Source organism: Triturus cristatus, chromosome 2_1, assembly GCF_964204655.1.
Source record: "Triturus cristatus chromosome 2_1, aTriCri1.1, whole genome shotgun sequence".
In the NCBI taxonomy this organism is placed as follows: domain Eukaryota; kingdom Metazoa; phylum Chordata; class Amphibia; order Caudata; family Salamandridae; genus Triturus; species Triturus cristatus.
This window is the reverse complement of record NC_140581.1, coordinates 375,097,547-375,111,596: the sequence shown is the minus strand read 5'-3', so window position 1 is coordinate 375,111,596 and position 14,050 is coordinate 375,097,547. Positions and strand designations below refer to the sequence as shown.

Below are 14,050 nucleotides of genomic sequence, written 5' to 3'. Positions count from 1 at the left end.
AAATACATGGCACGTAAGTTAAATTACTCAGCGGGCGACCACTCACTACATAGTGCTGAATCCATCCTCCTAGAACCACCTCAAAGTAAGAAACAAAGAATCATCTCTCAATCATTTTCAAGAAGTGCCTCAAAAATGTGGAACGTTATTGCCACAAATGCCTCTTTCCAGATATTCATAAAGGAACTGAAACATTTACTGCTCCTATGGTGTTTCCAAAACTAAACTGTGGACAATGTAGATCTTCAAGTCCTAACAGACTCATCATATCTCCAGATATCTTGTAGATATGTTCATTTTGCGCAAAATATTTGATTTTATGTATGATTTGTTGTTGGGAGTGTCTCAAAATCTTTCATCTAATGACGCTCATTGTTTCTGGTTGTAAATGACAAAATACATATTGAGAATTTTCAAACCTGCCTCGTCCCTAGTCTCCATGATCTATGGCCAGTATTATTTAAAAAGGCTGATGTTGCAGCCTGGTGCTCTATTAGGAGAACAAAGGGAAAATCAAAAGGGAAAATGGAGAGATAGGACTGTATTGTGTATAAAGATAGGGATCAAAACGATAACAGTGGGAACGCCGGAGTCTTTAGGAACAAAAACTTAGTACATCTATAGATGGCAAACCTAAACAGGTCTAAAAACAAATCTGTACATCACTTCCAATCCACACAGGGCCATTTATGCCACTTGGGAGGCTCAAGTGGTTGAGATGACACAAAAATAAATCCCCCTTTCTCATCTTGACCCATGGCTGAATCAGCTTTCATCAGTTCCAAAAAAGAGTGCGCTGCCTCTGTCTGGGAGAACACGTATGAGTTACCATTTTTCACCACCTTCGGATGCACAGGGTAGCAGGAGAGGACTGCATGTCCAAAAAAGGGTAATAGTTCTGATTAGAACAATCAGCAAAGAATAAACATTAGAGTTAGAATTTTTCTAATTGGATTGGAGCGATCTAGCATATTAGCTTTTAATTCAGGGATATGCAATGTTATGCAGTATTCGGTTGACGGACCAGAGAGGGAACTGATTTTTGCTAATTAGGGTTTAGAATGGAGTGATTCCATTGGTTAAAAATCGCTTTTCAACACTAGCGTTGTTTGGTCAATGGTGGTGAACGGACCAGAGAGGGAACTGATTTATGATAACCAGGATTTAGAATGGAGTAATTCCATTGGTTAAAAATAGCTTTCCAACACCAGCGTTGATTGGTTAATGGAGGCTTTTTAAGACAGTACTTCGGGCATGAACTGCACCGACAGGATTTATTGAGCCCCGGGCAGAAGAGAAGGTCTTTGAGATATAACGCTCTTGGTGAGTTGCGTGAAAGGACGTTATTGTTGTCATAAGAGATATTGGGCAGACGTTAGAGGATATTATATGGCATTATATGAAAGCCTAATATGTGGCGTTTTTCAATTATTTTAGACATGATTATATTCGGAAGTTGTTGGCATTTTGGATGAATTTTGCCTTTTATTAGAGGCATTTAACTTACGTTGAGAAAGGTACGTTGTTCTTAATTCATGATGACTGTCTTGTGTTTAAAAAAAAAGAAATAATAATAATAATTTAAAAAAGTTAAAAATAGGTGGAGGATGATTGATATTTTTGTTTTCTATAGATTGGTTATAATTTCTGAGACAAGGACTGTTTTTCACATATCGTATCAATATCCATGATAGTTTTTGGTGAGTATAGATCACCTAGGGCTATGGTTGCATGGGGAAGTCATGGAGAGAGAGAAGTTCAACATACACATTTTGCTGTCTAACTTGTATATAGATAACACTGGTGGGAAGATGGATCCAATAGTTGAAGAAACGTGGATGCAACAAGAAAAAGCTGGGGGTAATAATTTCTGGACTCATAGGGACTAACAATTGTCTGTAAAATTGGCATATGTACGTCCTCTTGAACTCTGAATCAGTAAATCTGAGGTTTGATATTAAAAATTGTTTGAGGTTGAAAAGCTTCAAGTGAATTAGGAAGTAGAAGATGTATAGTCAATAGGTGTTGCCTAGTGCAAAATAAATAATGGGTTCAACAAACGTTGTTGTGATATAGTAAAATCAAGTGAGAATAGAGTGAATTCATGTATTTGAAAAAGAAAAATCTTTTTGGGTTTTTGTATTGTTCATATTATTTTGTAAAAACTTGTTTTTCTGTTTCTTTTGTACTCTTTACAGCCCTGAGGAAGTCCTAAGGGTAGGACGGAACGCGTTGGCTGAACAAGGGCTAAGAGGTTGATAAAGCTTTGTGAAATGTACTTGTAAGACCAATATTTTGTGAATTATTGAATCATCATCAATTGAAGAAACCACGTTTGTGATAAATAAAGAAATTTAGAAGACAGAAGACTAGAGTTCATGGACTTTTTATGGTGTTCCTTCCTCACAATATTTGAGGTCTAAAAACAAATCTGTACATCACTTCCAATCCACAAAGGGCCATTTATGCCACTTGGAAGGCTCAAGTGGTTGAGATGACACCCTTTCTCATCTTGACCCATGGCTGAATCAGCTTTCATCAGTTCCAAAAAAGAGTGCGCTGCCTCTGTCTGGGAGATCACGTATGAGTTACCATTTTTCACCACCTTCGGATGCACAGGGTAGCAGGAGAGGACTGCATGTCCAAGTTTAGCAGCTCTTTCCTTATATCCCGAAGCTGGCTGCTGTGTGCCAGAAGAAAGGAAAGGATCTACTTACTGAACAATTGTAGCTTGTGCTCCTTTTCCACTGATTCTTAAGAATCAGGTCGGTGATGTCTGGATCACTGAAGCTGGGTGTTCTCTCTGTGGCTAGGCTCCATCTTGGAAGCCTCCACAGAAGAGCGGGCTGTCTGTGTCTCTCCTCTCACTGCAGCCACACAGTCTCTGTACTTCAGTGGGCCGCACCTCATCCTGCCACCCTACAGACCACTGGCGGTTACCTATCTTAGTGGCGAAAGGTGGCCTCAGCACTTTCATGGGCAGCCTAGGAGAGTGGCTCACTGAGTTCCATTAAAGGCGGCCATCTTGACTGTAAACAGGTGCATGTGTTTCAAGGGAGTCTCCAATGTCTGGAAATCATTGGTCATCAGGTCAAATGGCATGTTCCCCTAAAACATTTGCCACTGTAGTGGCACAGCCTGAGAGTCTCAAAAGGCGTTGCGTAGTGTAGCACATTAGCTGTTGAGTCTGCACCACAAAATACGCAGGTGCCCCCTGTAAATCAGCAACGTGCGAAACATTGTACAGATGTTGGTTACGTGACCTGCTTATTGCAGATGGGCATCTCCACACCCTCATCTAAAAGTGGACAATTATTGTAGAACCAGGCGTTAAGATGATGAGAAAAGGATCAGCCTTAAATTAAACACGCCAATCTTGCCACAAGAGCCAATCCGGAAGGTAGTCCCCTAAAGTAAAAGAACACCTGCCTTCTTTCGTAGCACAGTGCAAGAGCTCTAGGCTTCTCTTGGATTAACACATAACGTTAGTAGACGCACACATTTAATTAAAAGATGCAATGCTGGTACCAATAAAGTTAAAGGTAAAAACTAATCTGTTCAGTCTATTGTTTTCAGGACAAATTGACATTTAAAACGTAAACTGTAACACGCTGCTTAGCACACGTATGCAAAGTTTTTAAATCAAACATACAAAAGTAATAATATAGAAGCTAAATACATTCTGATGAAAAAGGCTCAAGCTCAGTACTTAGTGATTGACTCCCAGAGCTTTTCTTATTGACCGATGCATCTTATTCCTGCCTTGAATGTGCATTACTCCTGAATATCGAGACCATAACCACACAGCATTTTCTGTTGGGCTTCATCATAAATTCTGTGGCGCTGGAAGAGCATTCATAGTGACAGTGCTGTCATTAATATCATATCACTGAAGTCATAGGGATTGTGAAAAATCCAAGGGTCACACATAGAGTGAGTGCAGCAAACGAGCAGCGCCCATTCAGGAGGAGAGTGGTAATGGTGTGGTACGCCGCCGGTGGTGCATTTTGGAGCACTGGAGTGGAAGCACACTGTGATTTACAGAAAGCACATTTCTGGTGCATGTTGAAGCACTGAGGTGGAAGCACACTGTGGTTTACAGAAAGCACATTTCTGGTGAATGTTGGAGCACTGGAGTGGAAGCACACTGTGGTTTACAGAAAGCACATTTCTGGTGAATGTTGGAGCACTGGAGTGGAAGCACACTGTGGTTTACAGAAAGCATATTTCTGGTGTATGTTGGAGCACTGGAGTGGAAGTACACTGTGGTTTACAGAAAGCACATTTCTGGTGTATGTTGGAGCACTGGAGTGGAAGTTGAAATATGTGTATAGTTAATGCACAGGAATTTAAATGTTGTTGGGCATTCGGTACATTTTCCATCTTACAGCCATTCCTTTCACTTCCTATACACCAGCAGGAGCACAGTACAAGAGTTCTAGGCTTCTCTTGGATTAACACATAATGTTAGTAGACGAACACATTTAATTAAAAGATGCAATGCTGGTACCGATAAAGTTAAAGGTAAAAACTAATCTGTTCAGTCTATTATTTTCAGGACAAATTGACATTTAAAACGTAAACTGTAACACGCTGCTTAGCACACGTATGCAAAGTTTTTAAATCAAACATGCAAAAGTAATAATATAGAAACTAATACATTCTGATGAAAAAGGCTCAAGCTCAGTACTTAGTGATTGACTCCCAGAGCTTTTCTTATTGACCGATGCATCTTATTCCTGCCTTGAATGTGCATTACTCCTGAATATCGAGACCATAACCACACAGCATTTTCTGTTGGGCTTCATCATAAATTCTGTGGCGCTGGAAGAGCATTCATAGTGACAGTGCTGTCATTAATATCATATCACTGAAGTCATAGGGATTGTGAAAAATCCAAGGGTCGCACATAGAGTGAGTGCAGCAAACGAGGAGCGCCCATTCAGGAGGAGAGTGGTAATGGTGTGGTATGTCGCCGGTGGTGCATTTTGGAGCACTGGAGTGGAAGCACACTGTGAGTTACAGAAAGCACATTTCTGGTGTATGTTGGAGCACTGGAGTGGAAGCACACTGTGGTTTACAGAAAGCACATCTATGGTGTATGTTGGAGGACTGGAGTGGAAGCACACTGTGGTTTACAGAAAGCACATTTCTGGTGCATGTTGGAGCACTGGAGTGGAAGCACACTGTGATTTACAGAAAGCACATTTCTGGTGTATTGTGGAGCACTGGAGTGGAAGCACACTGTGATTTACAGAAAGCACATTTCTGGTGTATTGTGGAGCACTGGAGTGGAAGCACACTGTGGTTTACAGAAAGCACATTTCTGGTGTATGTTGGAGCACTGGAGTGGAAGCACACTTTGGTTTACAGAAAGCACATTTCTGGTGTATGTTGGAGCACTGAGGTGGAAGCACACTGTGGTTTACAGAAAGCACATTTCTGGTGTATGTTGGAGCACTGGAGTGGAAGCACACTGTGGTTTACAGAAAGCAAATTTCTGGTGTATGTTGGAGCACTGGAGTGGAAGCACACTGTGGTTTACAGAAAGCAAATTTCTGGTGTATGTTGGAGCACTGGAGTGGAAGCACACTGTGGTTTACAGAAAGCAAATTTCTGGTGTATGTTGGAGCACTGGAGTGGAAGCACACTGTGGTTTACAGAAAGCACATTTCTGGTGCATGTTGGAGCACTGACGTGGAAGCACACTGTGGTTTACAGAAAGCACATTTCTGGTGCACGTTGGAGCACTGGAGTGGAACCACAACGTAGTTTACAGAAAGCACATTTCTTGTGCATGATGGAGCACTGGAGTGGAAGCACATTGTGGTTTACAGAAAGCACATTTATGGTGCATGTTGGAGCACTGACATGGAAGCACACTGTGGTTTACAGAAAGCACATTTCTGGTGCATGTTGAAGCACTGAGGTGGAAGCACACTGTGGTTTACAGAAAGCACATTTCTGGTGAATGTTGGAGCACTGGAGTGGAAGCACACTGTGGTTTACAGAAAGCATATTTCTGGTGTATGTTGGAGCACTGGAGTGGAAGTACACTGTGGTTTACAGAAAGCACATTTCTGGTGTATGTTGGAGCACTGGAGTGGAAGTTGAAATTTGTGTATAGTTAATGCACAGGAATTTAAATGTTGTTGGGCATTCGGTACATTTTCCATCTTACAGCCATTCCTTTCACTTCCTATACACCAGCAGGAGCACAGTACAAGAGTTCTAGGCTTCTCTTGGATTAACACATAATGTTAGTAGACGCACACATTTAATTAAAAGATGCAATGCTGGTACCGATAAAGTTAAAGGTAAAAACTAATCTGTTCAGTCTATTATTTTCAGGACAAATTGACATTTAAAACGTAAAATGTATCACGCTGCTTAGCACACGTATGCAAAGTTTTTAAATCAAACATGCAAAAGTAATAATATAGAAACTAATACATTCTGATGAAAAAGGCTCAAGCTCAGTACTTAGTGATTGACTCCCAGAGCTTTTCTTATTGTCCGATGCATCTTATTCCTGCCTTGAATGTGCATTACTCCTGAATATCGAGACCATAACCACACAGCATTTTCTGTTGGGCTTCATCATAAATTCTGTGGCGCTGGAAGAGCATTCATAGTGACAGTGCTGTCATTAATATCATATCACTGAAGTCATAGGGATTGTGAAAAATCCAAGGGTCGCACATAGAGTGAGTGCAGCAAACGAGCAGCGCCCATTCAGGAGGAGAGTGGTAATGGTGTGGTATGTCGCCGGTGGTGCATTTTGGAGCACTGGAGTGGAAGCACACTGTGATTTACAGAAAGCACATTTCTGGTGTATGTTGGAGCACTGGAGTGGAAGCACACTGTGGTTTACAGAAAGCACATCTATGGTGTATGTTGGAGGACTGGAGTGGAAGCACACTGTGGTTTACAGAAAGCACATTTCTGGTGCATGTTGGAGCACTGGAGTGGAAGCACACTGTGATTTACAGAAAGCACATTTCTGGTGTATTGTGGAGCACTGGAGTGGAAGCACACTGTGATTTACAGAAAGCACATTTCTGGTGTATTGTGGAGCACTGGAGTGGAAGCACACTGTGGTTTACAGAAAGCACATTTCTGGTGTATGTTGGAGCACTGGAGTGGAAGCACACTTTGGTTTACAGAAAGCACATTTCTGGTGTATGTTGGAGCACTGAGGTGGAAGCACACTGTGGTTTACAGAAAGCACATTTCTGGTGTATGTTGGAGCACTGGAGTGGAAGCACACTGTGGTTTACAGAAAGCAAATTTCTGGTGTATGTTGGAGCACTGGAGTGGAAGCACACTGGTTTACAGAAAGCAAATTTCTGGTGTATGTTGGAGCACTGGAGTGGAAGCACACTGTGGTTTACAGAAAGCAAATTTCTGGTGTATGTTGGAGCACTGGAGTGGAAGCACACTGTGGTTTACAGAAAGCACATTTCTGGTGCATGTTGGAGCACTGACGTGGAAGCACACTGTGGTTTACAGAAAGCACATTTCTGGTGCACGTTGGAGCACTGGAGTGGAACCACAACGTAGTTTACAGAAAGCACATTTCTTGTGCATGATGGAGCACTGGAGTGGAAGCACATTGTGGTTTACAGAAAGCACATTTATGGTGCATGTTGGAGCACTGACATGGAAGCACACTGTGGTTTACAGAAAGCACATTTCTGGTGCATGTTGAAGCACTGAGGTGGAAGCACACTGTGGTTTACAGAAAGCACATTTCTGGTGAATGTTGGAGCACTGGAGTGGAAGCACACTGTGGTTTACAGAAAGCATATTTCTGGTGTATGTTGGAGCACTGGAGTGGAAGTACACTGTGGTTTACAGAAAGCACATTTCTGGTGTATGTTGGAGCACTGGAGTGGAAGTTGAAATATGTGTATAGTTAATGCACAGGAATTTAAATGTTGTTGGGCATTCGGTACATTTTCCATCTTACAGCCATTCCTTTCACTTCCTATACCCCAGCAGGAGCACAGTACAAGAGTTCTAGGCTTCTCTTGGATTAACACATAACGTTAGTAGACGAACACATTTAATTAAAAGATGCAATGCTGGTACCGATAAAGTTAAAGGTAAAAACTAATCTGTTCAGTCTATTATTTTCAGGACAAATTGACATTTAAAACGTAAAATGTATCACGCTGCTTAGCACACGTATGCAAAGTTTTTAAATCAAACATACAAAAGTAATAATATAGAAGCTAAATACATTTTGATGAAAAAGGCTCAAGCTCAGTACTTAGTGATTGACTCCCAGAGCTTTTCTTATTGACCGATGCATCTTATTCCTGCCTTGAATGTGCATTACTCCTGAATATCGAGACCATAACCACACAGCATTTTCTGTTGGGCTTCATCATAAATTCAGTGGCGCTGGAAGAGCATTCATAGTGACAGTGCTGTCATTAATATCATATCACTGAAGTCATAGGGATTGTGAAAAATCCAAGGGTCACACATAGAGTGAGTGCAGCAAACGAGCAGCGCCCATTCAGGAGGAGAGTGGTAATGGTGTGGTACGTCGCCGGTGGTGCATTTTGGAGCACTGGAGTGGAAGCACACTGTGATTTACAGAAAGCACATTTCTGGTGTATTGTGGAGCACTGGAGTGGAAGCACACTGTGATTTACAGAAAGCACATTTCTGGTATATGTTGGAGCACTGAGGTGGAAGCACACTGTGGTTTACAGAGAGCACATTTCTGGTGTATGTTGGAGCACTCGAGTGGAAGCACACTGTGGTTTACAGAAAGCACATTTCTGGTGCATGTTGGAGCACTGAGGTGGAAGCACACTGGTTTACAGAAAGCACATTTCTGGTGTATGTTGGAGCACTGGAGTGGAAGCACACTGTGGTTTACAGAAAGCACATTTCTGGTGTATGTTGGAGCACTGGAGTGGAAGCACACTGTGGTTTACAGAAAGCACATTTCTGGTGTATGTTGGAGCACTGGAGTGGAAGCACACTGTGGTTTACAGAAAGCACATTGCTGGTGTATGTTGGAGCACTGGAGTGGAAGCACACTGTGATTGACAGAAGCATATTTCTCGTTGAAATGGCATTACATTTCTATAGACATGCTGTTGTACCGGCAAAACTATATAGCGCACAAACAATGTGTGAAAATTAGTTTTCAGTGAATATTTATCACTTGCGCATCACTGAGCAAAGCATCTTGATTTGTTTTAATTCTATTAAAAAAAAAAATCCCTTAACACTTCAGACTTACAAAAAGTGTGCTACATTTGTGTTTTCCTAATTGTTGATATATTTTGAAATATGTTTATAGTTAATGCACAGGAATTTAAATGTTGTTGGGAATTGGGTACATTTTCCATCTTACAGCCTTTCCTTTCACTTCCTATACCCCAGCAGGATTACCACCTAGGTCACTTTTACAAAATCCTCCCACTTTGCTGTCAGATAAATCAAATATAAGTAAACACCAGTTTCCAAATAAGCAGCAATTTGTCAGAAGACATAGCCTTACATTTGACCTTTGCCTTTGAACATGCAACAAATGTGACAAGATACACACAAAATTTAAAGGCATCTTTATTGCTTGCTCACCTTCTGAACTCCATCCAGTAAGGTTATTTCTGAGGGTGCTGCAGCTCCCCCCACCACCTCTACATCCAGCGTCCCAGCATAAATGACCAGAATTCAATATGCTTACTCCTAAAAAATATTTTAAGAATAAGCAAGTGTTACTTTAGGAAAATCTTAACACAAGAGTCTAGATAGAAACAACTACTCATTGCAAAAAAGCATTGCAAATTATGACCTTATATTTTGAGGTGAAAGGTTTTGTTCTTAGTTGAGGCCCCGACTGGATGAGTTGAACTAGTAGCTCAGGTTTCCTTTGACCCCATTAGGGGGACCTTCTCTGCGGAAATCCTCACAATAAATTCTATACGTCATGACATAAACATGGGGGCAGTGTCAAAGTCTATCCTCAGATTCATTTATTTTACGCCTGAGGTGGATCTGTGGTTGGCCTGCTGGGCCACTGAAATGGAATGGACTTGTCAAGGACTATACACATGAACTATTTGTTGAATTCTGTTCGCGGTTGCATGAAGAAAGGGCAACTCTTCCCAATAGTCATGGTGCCATCCTGCAGAGAATAGTGTACTTGAAAGGTATCTAGTGTCTCGTTAAGAGGGTCCCAAATAAGAGGAAGTGTCCTTGGTAAGCTTATGAATCTTGATTGACGATGAAGATTATAAATGTTGAGAATTTTGCTTCTGAAAGAACAGGAGGAAGTAAAAAGGCAGGACAAGTTCTGTGAATGTTCCAGCTGCTAGGACCAAACATCTAGGATAAAAATGGAGGGGATGAAGAATGCAGTGGGAATAAGAAAGCAAATGTGTTGTGACATATCTTGTACTCGAAACTGCCCAATCATATATGTAATCTAACAGGAACTGACATCACAGGAAAAAGACTTTTCTTCATCTTTGATTGGTATTCTCCGACACCATCCTATGGAGTGACCACCATCTTGTAAAGGGCCTGTTATAAGACTTAATTTATAATTAAAACAAATCACTGTATCAGTGTTCATAATCATACATTATATCTTGTTGACATATGTGAAAAAAACATTTTATACAAAATCCATTAGTTTTGACAAAACCCATTCATAGATATACAAAATTAATAAATCCTTTCTCAAAAACATAATTTGACATACATATCTAAGTATTCACCCTTGAAATCTGTCTCGGTCAAAATGCATACTCCCATTCCAACATTAAAAAGAACCCATGGCCTTATACAATCCTGAACAATGCCTTTATGCTTTACATTCATCAGCATTGGTGGCCATAGCCATTGGGTGTAAGCAGAATATCAATACATTTTGGTGGCAGAAAGCAACAAATATTATCACCTTCTTCAAGACAACCTCTCAGTTCACATTTTTGATCTTCACAAGTGTTTCGGAATAACAATTGTGTCTATAAATAGAATACAATTTTTTTTCCAAAGTACAATCTTGGATATTTCAAAAAATTATTTACAACTAGGCCTATATCTGTCCACTTGGCAAATTCATATAATGTATCAAAGTCAGGATAGGAACAGCTATAGCCATGCACACTGTTCACACGATTCTTGCAGGCACTTCAGGGCATATCAGCAACAACCGGCGATAATTATCGCTAAGCGCACTTAGCGCTAGGATAATTATCACCAGCTAACGTGGATTTTTATCGCTGCGATAGCGTGCTATTAGCAACGCTTATCTCAAAAGAGATAAAAATCCTAGCGCTAACTGCCAAACGTGAGATTATCGCTGGAAACCCAGCGATAATCTCACGAAGTTTGGCGTTAGCTTGATGATAGGGCCTCACATACTTAGCCATGATATCCACCTTCCATAGGATATCATGGCTAAGTCAGTCCTGAAGCAGGCGTAAGGAAAGTAGCGATAACAGGGGTTATCGCTACTTTTCTTGCCGCTATGCTTCATAGCCTGGGGCTTGATGATAGGAGAAATGTCGCTTAGCGACATTTCTCCAGTCATGTCAGGTCAGGAATGCCCACTTTGCATCTCATTAGAGATGCAAAGCTGGGCGTTAGGAATCCAGGCGCTAATGCAAGATTTCACGCGATAGCGTGGCCTTGCTAATTAGGCGATAAAATTATCGCCACTTTTCGCCCGAAACCGGACGCAAAAGCGGCGATAATTTTATATCGCCTCGTTGCTGATATGCCCCTTCATGTTTTACTAACATTCAAATCATTAGATGGCAAAAGAAGGTACTGCACCTCTCTTCAAAACCTAAAGCTTTGTGATTTGATTACTAACATTGGACAATCCGATCCAACCTTGTGACTCCAATCCAACACCTCAATAACAATCCTAATCGAAAAGCTGCCCATTGTCATAGTTGTCATTCTTACCCAGAGGTGTACACCAGATTTATCGGTATATTTCCGAAACCAGCCTGTTGCAATTGGTACCTTTTCAAAATAATTCTCTATTAGGCCGAATGGCTTGATGGAAGAATTGTATTTCATCCCATCTGTGAGCACATTGTTCATCCATCTACTCACATTACTTGTGACTGGTGTTACCATCAATCTTTCAAGTTGTCAGTAGTATTGTAAATTTCAAACTTCATTCCTATTATTGTATAGTTTGCATCTGGATCGCAATAATCCTCATCCCATCATACTACAAGAACCTCCAATCAAGTTCTGCTTAAATACCTAAACAGACCAACAACAAATACCGATTTGCCAGTCACTGAAAAACAATACTGTGCTGTCTACTAATCTTTCAAACCCTGAATCTGATTGGTTCATTCAACCTACGCCCTCAACAAAGAAAGAAGCCTGTATGACTGATGCTGTTATAGTACGTAAGGTAGTCATCACCCAAAGAAAATCAATGACAAAATGACAATCCACTGTTAATTTCCGCTGATTAGGATGTCGTCTTCGTCAGCAACTGAGGCCTGTTACTTTCCAAAGCACTTAGGGGCATATTTACAAGCTGGCGATAAAAAATTATCGCCGCTTTTGCGGCCGTTTTCGGCCGAAAAGCGGCGATGATTTTATCACCTAATTAGCAAGGCCACGCTAACGCGTGAAACCTTGCTTTAGCGTGGGAATTCCTAACGCCCAGCTTTGCATCTCTAATGAGATGCACAGTGGGCGTTCCTGACCTAACATGACTGGAGAAATGTCGCTAAGCGACATTTCTCCTATCATCAAGCCCCACGCTATGAAGCATAGCGTCAGGAAAAGTAGCGATAACCCCTGTTATCACTACTTTCCTTACGCCTGCTTCAGGACTGACTTAGCCATGATATCCTATGGAAGGTGGATATCATGGCTAAGTTTGTGAGTCCCTATCAGCAAGCTAACGCCACACTACGTGAGATTATCGCTCGGTTTCCAGCGATAATCTCACGTTAGGCAGTTAGCGTGAGGATTTTTATCGCTGAGGAGATAAGCGTTGCTAATAGCACGCTATCTCAGCGATAAAAATCCACGTTACCCGGCGATAATTATCCTCACGCTAAGAGCGCTGAGCGATAATTATCGCCGGGTGTTGCTGATATGCCCCTTAGTAAGAAAGTGGAAGGAGCTATCAAACGAGCGCATACTGCTTCCAACTGCTTATTCTGTGCTGACACACATACTGTTTTTACCTCTCATGCCCGCTTCAAAGATTTTCAAGCCTTTTATTAAGTTGTTCAGAGAGGAATGGATTGTACCAAACATCTGGGCACTATGGACCTCATGATGCAGTTTCTCTCTAATACAACCTTTGATAGTCTATGCATGGCTGCAACCTCTTAAGTGCTGTCATGACTAGTTGTTGCAGATCTGGATGATGGACACTGACAAATGTTTCCTCATTTCTCATATGCCATCCTTGGGATGAAATTTTGTGGCATATTTACAAACCCCTATCACCACTACAACATCACTTCTTAAGACGTTGTGCTGGCGATAGGGGCTGCGCGTTATGTACAAGGCAGCGTTAAGACACAACTTAACGTGGCTTAACGCTGCCTTGTACATAAGGCACCCTTTCACGCTATGCTTACAATGAAAGGGGTGGGCAGTGGGTGTTGCGGTGGGCGTTCGACTGAAACACCCATTTATTTGTATTATTATTATTATTATATATTTACAAGGGATGTGTACATAGGAGGCAGCGCCAAAATTAAGACCAGGGAAAACCTGGCCTTAAGTTGGCGAAACGAGGAAAAATGCTATAATTCTCCTTGTTTTTGCTTTTTCCATGTGTGCTGCGTTGTGCAACACAAATGGAAAAAGCAAAAAGCCTTGGATTGTTTATGTACAGGAAGGTCCCCCTTTCCTGCACATACACAATCTTTAAAAAAAAGAAGACATTTTGTGACTTCCATATGTGCTGCATTAAGCAGCACACATAGAAGTGACAAAATGGCATTTACATAAACAATCTTTCCCCTGCACGCAGACACCCTTGCACTATGGTGCAAGGGTGCCTGCGTTGGCGCTACGCAAC

At 41.4% G+C, this 14,050-nt stretch overlaps 1 long non-coding RNA gene across 1 annotated transcript in view; it reads left to right on the top strand.

The window, feature by feature from the left end:
* Positions 1 to 2,319, top strand: part of LOC146865332 (uncharacterized) — a 142,589-nt gene extending 140,270 nt beyond the window's left edge. Inside the window, exon 3 of the long non-coding RNA XR_014976622.1 lies at positions 2,199 to 2,319. This is a non-coding gene — a long non-coding RNA (uncharacterized LOC146865332). The remainder of the gene's footprint in view (positions 1 to 2,198) is intronic.
* The last annotated feature ends 11,731 nt before the right edge of the window (positions 2,320 to 14,050 follow it).